Genomic DNA, 8,461 nt, shown 5'->3' with positions numbered 1-8,461 from the left:
GGTGTTGGTTTCCAAAAACAAAACAAAACAACAACAACAAAAAAAAACCTTACTTTGTATTGCAGTTTAAAAAATCAAGTGTCTATACTTTATTACCCAAGTAATTCATGTCTAGTTACATGCCACAAGAGTCTGAAATGTGGGCATTTTGTGCTCATCTCTAAAACTGATGCTATTGTCCTTATTTTATGTATCAGGTGAAGAAAGAAGTCCTTCCACACAGAAGCAAGCTTGTCTGAATCTTGCTCAGAGCCGCGAAGTGAAGATGAAGCAGATGCCCTGTGTGGTAGTCCTTCACTCTCATCATAGGGAAGCGTTCAGTCTAAGGTCGGTTCATCTGCACCCTAACCCAAAGAGCTTCGTTGCCAAACTAAATGATTTCTTTAAAAGATAGCTCAGAACATGACCCACAGCATGGTGCCACAGTAGCAGTTCAAGACAACACACTATTGAAGTAGTGTGGTCTACAATGGAGAGCTGGCTGGGGCTGGAAGGAGCCTGAGTTTTCATCCCAGATCCGCGTCTGAAAATTGGCTGACCTTGGATAAGTCAGTCACTTTGACGCCAAGCCACTCCTCTAAAATAATGAAATAATGGAAATTGCCCTCTAACTTATATTGGTACTCTAAGTGAAAATGCAATAACCTTTGGGAAAATAAGACTCTAAGGAAGAAGCAGTTCTATAAATCCAGGACTCTACTATTAACCAATATATATTGATGTTATTAGACACAGATAAAGTAAAATCACATACCAGGCACCAGCCAGGATACTTTATGAAAAGGGTTATACAGAGTCCTTCAAACTCCAGATGAGTTGAAATGACCCGAAAATGTCTCAGCAGAGTTGGGTTTTTTTTTCCAAATTTTTACTTAAATTCTAGTTAGTTAACATATAGTGTAATGTTGGTTTCAGGAGTAGCATTTAGTGATTCATCACTTACATACAACACCCAGTGCTCATCATAACAAGTGCCCTCCTTAATACCCATCAACAGAGTTTAAAGAGTAATAGGTTAAAGGGCAATGCTTATGAAAGAATCACAAATTCCAGATGCCTGGTAGGAACTATACTCTAAATTCTCCATCAAACAGGCAATTTCTTTAACTGGCAGGGGAATGGAAAGATAACTCAATATATACTTGATTGCTTTGTAGCTCTTTGCGTGAAACTCCTCAATTTCCATGCTGATGTATGTAAGACATGCTAGGCACAGTCTGGGGCCATTTGGGGGCTTAAGGGGGTTGACTCATTAGAGCTACTATACCATCACATTCGGTCCATTATAGCACAGGAAGAATCTAGTACACATGCAGTGCTTTAGGATATATTCTTGAATGAGACAGTGTGATACAATCTGGCCTACTGCAAGACTTGGCAATCTTTCAGAAGTCAGGGATGCTAAATTGCTAACTAATGGCATTGAGGAAAGAGAGACTTCAACTAGAGAAGGCAACAAGCATGAGGAAGGTCCCTCTGCTCAGAAACATCTCACTAGTTAAGAGTTTTGTTTGTATTAAACCTTCTCCTTTTGAAATATAAATATTCCTTGAGAAGGAGTCACTTGGATTAACTCAATTCTTGGCTTAGTATAGATGGGTCCCAAACTGACAGTTTTGCTCAGGGACTATGGGGTGAGCAAGGAAAGATCATTTGGAACATGAGTCGCTTTGGAGGCAGTCTGACCTGAGGGGTGTCGCATTAGGGACTTGTGAACAGCCAAAGACAATGAGGAAAGGAGGCACCAGGCCGAGGAAAGGGATATCGAGCCATGGGAGATGTACTTTGCTGATCTGGCAACATTTTCTAGTACAGCCAGCCAGGGTCCACTGAGAATAATTCCCTGTGACTCCTTGGTCTCCAGTGCCATAGGATATGGACTCCTATTCTGTTTAGAAGGACACAAGGTTAAGGGTTCAAAGACAGGGGCTTGGTTCTTTCAGAATGAGCTAACCACCCTATATCTCCGCCAAGTAGGATGGTTTAGATTTGCTTCTGCCAGTCTTCCCGGGGTATTTTAAGAACAAATGATTGGATTTCTTTGTGAACCATATTTGGTGCCAAAACCTGAACAATGCTAAAAATTTTATGTAAGTGACAATCCCGTAGGTCACCAAAGTTCTTATAACTTCTTCCAATAAAAGTAGGCTGCTTATGTGCATGTTTTTAAGAAATAAGCATCTCGATGCCTACAAATTTAATGTTCCTAAAAATATAAAATTGTCCTGTGTACAATAAAAAGCAAAAATAATTTTAGTAGAGATCTAGAACCCTTTCTGAGAAGTTTAAGAATAGGGGAATGATAGAATAGGATTGGTTACTCCAAGCCAGGTGGACTCCTAAGATAATATTCATTAAGTGATAACATCTCCACAGCAACCTAAAAGGAAACTGCTATCCGTATGCCCATTTTTAGGTACGTAAACATAAAGAGTATCTGCTCCAGGCACCGCAGCCAGGATTCAAATCCAGACAGTGTGACTCAAAAGCCCACACGCTTTGCTAGGAGTTGACAAACTTTTTCCATAAGTAGCCAGATAGTAAATATTTTCAACTCTGCAGGCCACAGAGCCTCTGTCACAGCTATTCAATTTGCCATGGCAAGGGGAAAGCAGTCATAGACAATATGTAAACAAACAGGGATGACTATATCAATAAAGCTTTATTTACAAAAACAGGCAGGTGAAGACTAGATTTGGCCTGTGGCTCTAGTGTGCCAACCCCCGCTCTTAACCCTTATATGACACTGCCTCTTAGAAAGAATATATCATTTCACTCTGAAAACCTGAAGTCATTTGGTTGCTTCTGTATTTGGCACACAATGACCTCCTTTGTTACTCTGTTTAGTAGCTCAAGATCATGATACACTGAAAATACATGCCTCCCTTTTATTGAAGCTTAGGTTTTAGCAGTTACTGCCATTTGAAATATCTATTGGGATATCCCATAATTTCTCTCTCTGAAACAGAAGCACAGAGGCTGTATTTCATACCTGCACAGTCCTCTAGGGCTCTTAACCTGCAAGAAAACACACTCTGTTGACTCCAAAAGCTCCCATGTAGAGCATCCAACTTGGTTGTTAGGGTGTTTGTTTCAAAGATCAAGCAACAATGTAATACAGTCTGATGATCCAGGACAGATGTGAGGATAAAGTCTAAGCTGAAAATATTCCCGGAGAACTTAAACTAAGATCAGAGGCATTTCCCCCAGGCATGTGGCAAGTTGGAGTTTGGCAAATGTGCTGTCTTGTATGAAATCAGTGTCCCACTGAGCTCCCCACCTCTGACACTTACAGCTGCAATGGGAGGAGGTCAGATTTACAAGAGGTGTTGACCTCGTTGTCAAGGGAAGTAAAGCAGATTTGGTTCCACTCTCCATCCTTTAACCTGACAGAAGGGAAAGGGCTTCTGCAAAAAAATCATGTAGCTGATCCCAGTGTGCTTCCTGCAATTTGGTGTTGTGTATTTATATCTCTATTCTCTACCACCTCTTCTTTGAAGATGGTTGTGTTTATTTTGCTTGGGTGCTGCACTAGATGCCTAAGTGTCAGAGAAACCAGGCATTAACAATGAAGTGTTCATACTGATAATCTAGCAAAGATATTGGCTAATCTACTTCCCAATTCACCTGTTCCTAAATCACAATATTAGTATTTAAGTGGTACAGCTAGGTTGGTGGTTTTCCTTGCCCTATTCATATTCTATTCCTCCCTCCCTCCCTCGCTCCCTCTTTTTCTCTTATTCACTACCTGGTTACCTTGTTTCTATAGCTACTAATAGCAGAGCTACCCTCGAAACTATAATGGAGTTTGCCTCTCTCATTCTTATTTTAAAGAAAATAGAAAATTGAGTACTTTAAAACTTAGTGAATTCCTGCTTTTTAATTGCTCTGCTTCTGATGGAAAATCTACTTCACCGTATCTGATTTTATATCATTTGAAATGGGGTTGCCATCATATCCACATTTACATTATGGGACAGATAAAGTTATCTTTTCTTGAGCCGCATTCTGGAAAATAAACAACTATCCTCATTTCCAATAGAGAGTGGTAGATAATGAAACCCACATGTATTTGCACAAATCTTTCAGCTATCACTCTGAATTAAGAGAAACTGTGTGATAGTTTGAATCTGGCAATTTCCAATTAAGTGTTCTTTTTTTTTTTTAAGCACCACTATATGTATTACAAATAAAAATGTCCCATTTTTGCCTGGAAGGCAGAAAATAGTTTAGCAAATTTATGGTAAAGCAAATTTTTTTCTATCGATCAATCCCCAGAGGGGCATTAACTACTCTTATGGGAGCTTGCTGCAGAAGATGGCCTAACGGAATACACAAAATACAGAGTAAGAATGCTGAGAAGTGGAGGAGGAAATAGAACACTTTAACATTACATCCTGGTCATACCAAGGACCATTGACCCTGTATTCATTCCAGATAATTAATTTACAACACATTAAACCTCAACATGAAGAAGGCTGTTCTGCATCAATTGCATAGGAATAAAAAGTGTTATTGATTTAGGATTTCTATTGTATCGTGTGCTGACAAAAACAACCACAACCGAGTTATATCTCAAAGACAGAACACAGCTCTGCCGAAGGACAGAAGTGCTAAATAAATGCACTCGAATACACTTAGCTGAGGTAACACTGCCTGAAGAAGGATAATTAGAACTAACCAAAGCGTCTAATAAATATTGATAAATAAGCACTCCAGAAATCAAATTTGGGGATGTGATAATGATCTTCTTTACAGTAAAGGTCTAAAATAGCCCCCTGCCCTCTGCCAAATCCAACCATTAATATTTATTAAATAAAATATGAGCGTACCATTAATTTGAAACAACTGACATGAATCGAAGCTGTCTTCCTCTTGAAGCACAGAAATTATAAGGGTGAGGCCACATAAGCCTGGAGTCATGATGTTCTGAAGATGCTGAAAAACCAGTCATCAATTTAAAAAGCCAAATGGCCTCATGAACTAGTGTAGCAAGCATATGAGGCTAAGAATTTAAAAATGAGTAAAATTGTTTTGGTTCAACTGCTCGGTGACCAAAGGCAAGTCCCCAAACTTCTCTGAAGCCACAGTAGTCACATCTATAAAGCAGAAATAATAATGCCCACTCTATTTGGCTCACAGGGCCAATGTCAGGAATATATGAGAGAATACATGTGAAATTGACCACAAATATTATTCGATTCTATTTAAATGTGTGATTGTAATTTGAGAATTGATTTTTAAGAAGACTGCAGTAACAAGGACTTCTTTTAAAGGTGATACAATCTAAACATGGTTTTCTAACATACCACACATTCTCTCCATTTTTCCTAAGCAGCTTACAGCACCTTCATATAGCCTGAAACGACTTATTTTAGGTTGAAAAAGTAGGACAGGATGGTGGGGTACATATCAGTGGCACTGTAAAAAATAAAGTTCTAAAAATTATGACTTAAAAATTCAGATACCCATTACTCCATGGGTCAGATCAATATGACCTGAGTCCTTTTCCTAATTCAAGGGCCTCTAGTATATCAAAGGACTCCATCACATGCAATATCCAACACAATCTTTCTTGTTTTATATACTAACTGTCCAAATACCTTTTCCACATCTAGCATTTTCACATCTACAAGAGAAAGTTGATAGGATCATCTGTAAGTATATTGATTTCTTTCTACTTAAAATAAATACATACATTCATACATACCTCCAAAAAGAATAGCATTGTCAATAATATCTGAGATTCCTGACTTCTAATCATAGATAAAATCAAGACTTACATCTTTCCTCAGAGAGCAGCTGACATAAAATGAAATAATAAATTTCATCCAAATTGAAGCATAGAAAGAAAAAAGACTGGACAAAAAAAAAATCTAACAAAGCATTAACAAATAATCTGTGGAATAATTCTGAATGGTCTCACAAATAGGTAATTGGAGTTCCAAAGAAAGGAGGGGGACAAAAAAATATCTGATGAAATAGTGGCAGAATGTTTTTTACAAATTTGATGAACACTACAAATCCTCAGAACCAAGAATCTCAATAAATTCCAAACAGGTTAAACCAAAAGAAAACTACACCAAGGCACATCATAGTCAAAGTGCTGAAAACCAGTGAGAAGACAGTATCTTAAAAACAGAAACATACAAGAGAACAAAGATCATAATAATCTCACATTTCTCATCAGAAAGAATGCAAACCAGAGGATAATGAAACAACATCTTTAAAGTACTGAATTAAAAAAAAAAAAAGTCAACCTACTACTCTATATCCAGAAAAAAATACCCTTCAAAAATGAAGGGCATGGGAAAATCCTCATGACATTAAATTGGACATTGATTTCATGAATATAACATCAAAAGTACACGCAACAAAAGATAAAATAGACAAATTGGACTTTATCAAAATTAAAAACTTTTAAGTACCAAGAGATACTACAACAAAGTAAAAGAATAACCTACTGAATGGGAGAAAATATTTGCAAATCATATGTCTGATAAGAGATTAATATCAGTGTATAAAGAAATCCTAAAACTCAACAACAAAATAAAAACAACCCAATTCAAAAATAGGCAAAGGACCTGACTAAACATTTCTCCAAAGAAGATGTGCAAATGGCCAATATATACATTAAGAGATAACTCAACATCATTTGTCCTTAGGAGAATGCAAGTCAAAACCACAGTGAGATACCACTTCATACCTCCTAGGATGGCTATAATTTTTTTTTAAACTGGAAAACAACATATCTAGGCAAGGATATAGAGATATTAGAATCCTGTGCATTGCTAGTGGGAATACAAAATAGTATAGCTGCTACAAGACAACCGTTTGGCAGTTTCTCAAAAAGTTAAACATAGAATTACCATATGTCCCAGCATTTCCACCTCTAGGTATATATCCAAATGAACTGAAAGCAGAGACACAAACAGGTGTTTGTACACCAAAGCACATAGTAGCATTATCCACCAAAACCAAAAGGTAGAAACAACCCAACTGTCCATCAACAAATGCAAGGATAAACGAGATGTGATCTATGTATACGATGGAATATTATTTGGCCATATAAAGGGAATTAAATTTTGATGTGTGCTACAACATGGATGGATCTTGAGAACATTATGCTTAACGAAATAAGTCAGACACAGAAGGAAAAATACTATATGATTCCATTTACATGAGGTACCTAGAATAGGCAAGTTCTTGGACACAAAAAGTAGAATTGAGGTTACCAGGGACTGGAGGAAGAATACAAGGTAAGTTAGTATTTAACATGTACAAGGATTTTGTTGGGGATGATAAAATGGTTTGAGTTTAGGTAGCAGGTGATGTTACACAACTTGGTGTCTGTATTTAATGCCACTGAACTGTACACTTATAAATCATTAAAATGATAAATATTGTTACATATATTTTACCACATTAAAAAAGAAAAACATGGGACGCCTGGGTGGCACAGCGGTTAAGCGTCTGCCTTCGGCTCAGGGCGTGATCCCAGCATTCTGGGATCGAGCCCCACATCAGGCTCCTCTGCTATGAGCCTGCTTCTTCCTCTCCCACTCCCCCTGTTTGTGTTCCCTCTCTCGCTGGCTGTCTCTGTCTGTGTCGAATAAATAAATAAATAAAATCTTTAAAAAAGAAAAATATGACAAAATAAAACAATTTAGATGAGCAAAAAGAAGTAAAAAAATCAGTTATAATCCCCTCATCTGAAAATAACTACAGTTATATTTGGATGTAAAATCTTTACTTTTGTAATTCACATTTACGGGTTTAACAACAAAAATGAAAACATACACAATGTATGAATTTTTTATTAAACGATAAACATATTTCCATCTCATTAAAAAACGATGTCCTCAGATAAGCAAACGCTGTGAGAATCTGGTATCAGCAGACCTGTACTATAAGAAATGCTAAAGAAAGCTCTCCAGCTAAAAGGAAAATAACACCTAATGGAAACTTGGATCTACACAAAGGAATGAAAGGTCCCCCAAGAAGGTAAATATGTGGCAAATATGAAAGACACTTCTTCTCGTTTTTAATTTCCTTTAATTTGAAGAACTCACTTTGAATATGTTAAACCAAATTACATAAGCTTTGTTACCCCATCTGTCCATTTATGTGCTATTCATTCATTCATTCACTCACTCTTTCATTCATCCACTTTATCCTTTCAATAAATACTCTGGGAGAAGCACCATGTTAGGCACTGACTGTTGGAGACTAAAACAGACAAGGTCCTTGTACTCATAGAGCTTTCAGTCTATGTGGAGAAGCCAGTTACTGTTTACAAACACACAAATGAAAATATAAGTAGAAAACGGGATAAGTGTTATGAAGCTGAGAAAGAGAATAAGATGTTGGGAGAAGTGGAAGAGCTGATTCCAGTGCCTCATCTCCTGCCACCCTGATTTCCACTTCACGGTCCAGCAATGTCAATGAGCTTTGTAGTACA

This window comes from Ursus americanus, chromosome 2, assembly GCF_024610735.1.
Source record: "Ursus americanus isolate L20-20 chromosome 2, mUrsAme1.1.p, whole genome shotgun sequence".
NCBI classification, from domain to species: domain Eukaryota; kingdom Metazoa; phylum Chordata; class Mammalia; order Carnivora; family Ursidae; genus Ursus; species Ursus americanus.
The sequence above is the reverse complement of the archived record's forward strand: the minus strand, read 5'-3'. Positions refer to the sequence as shown.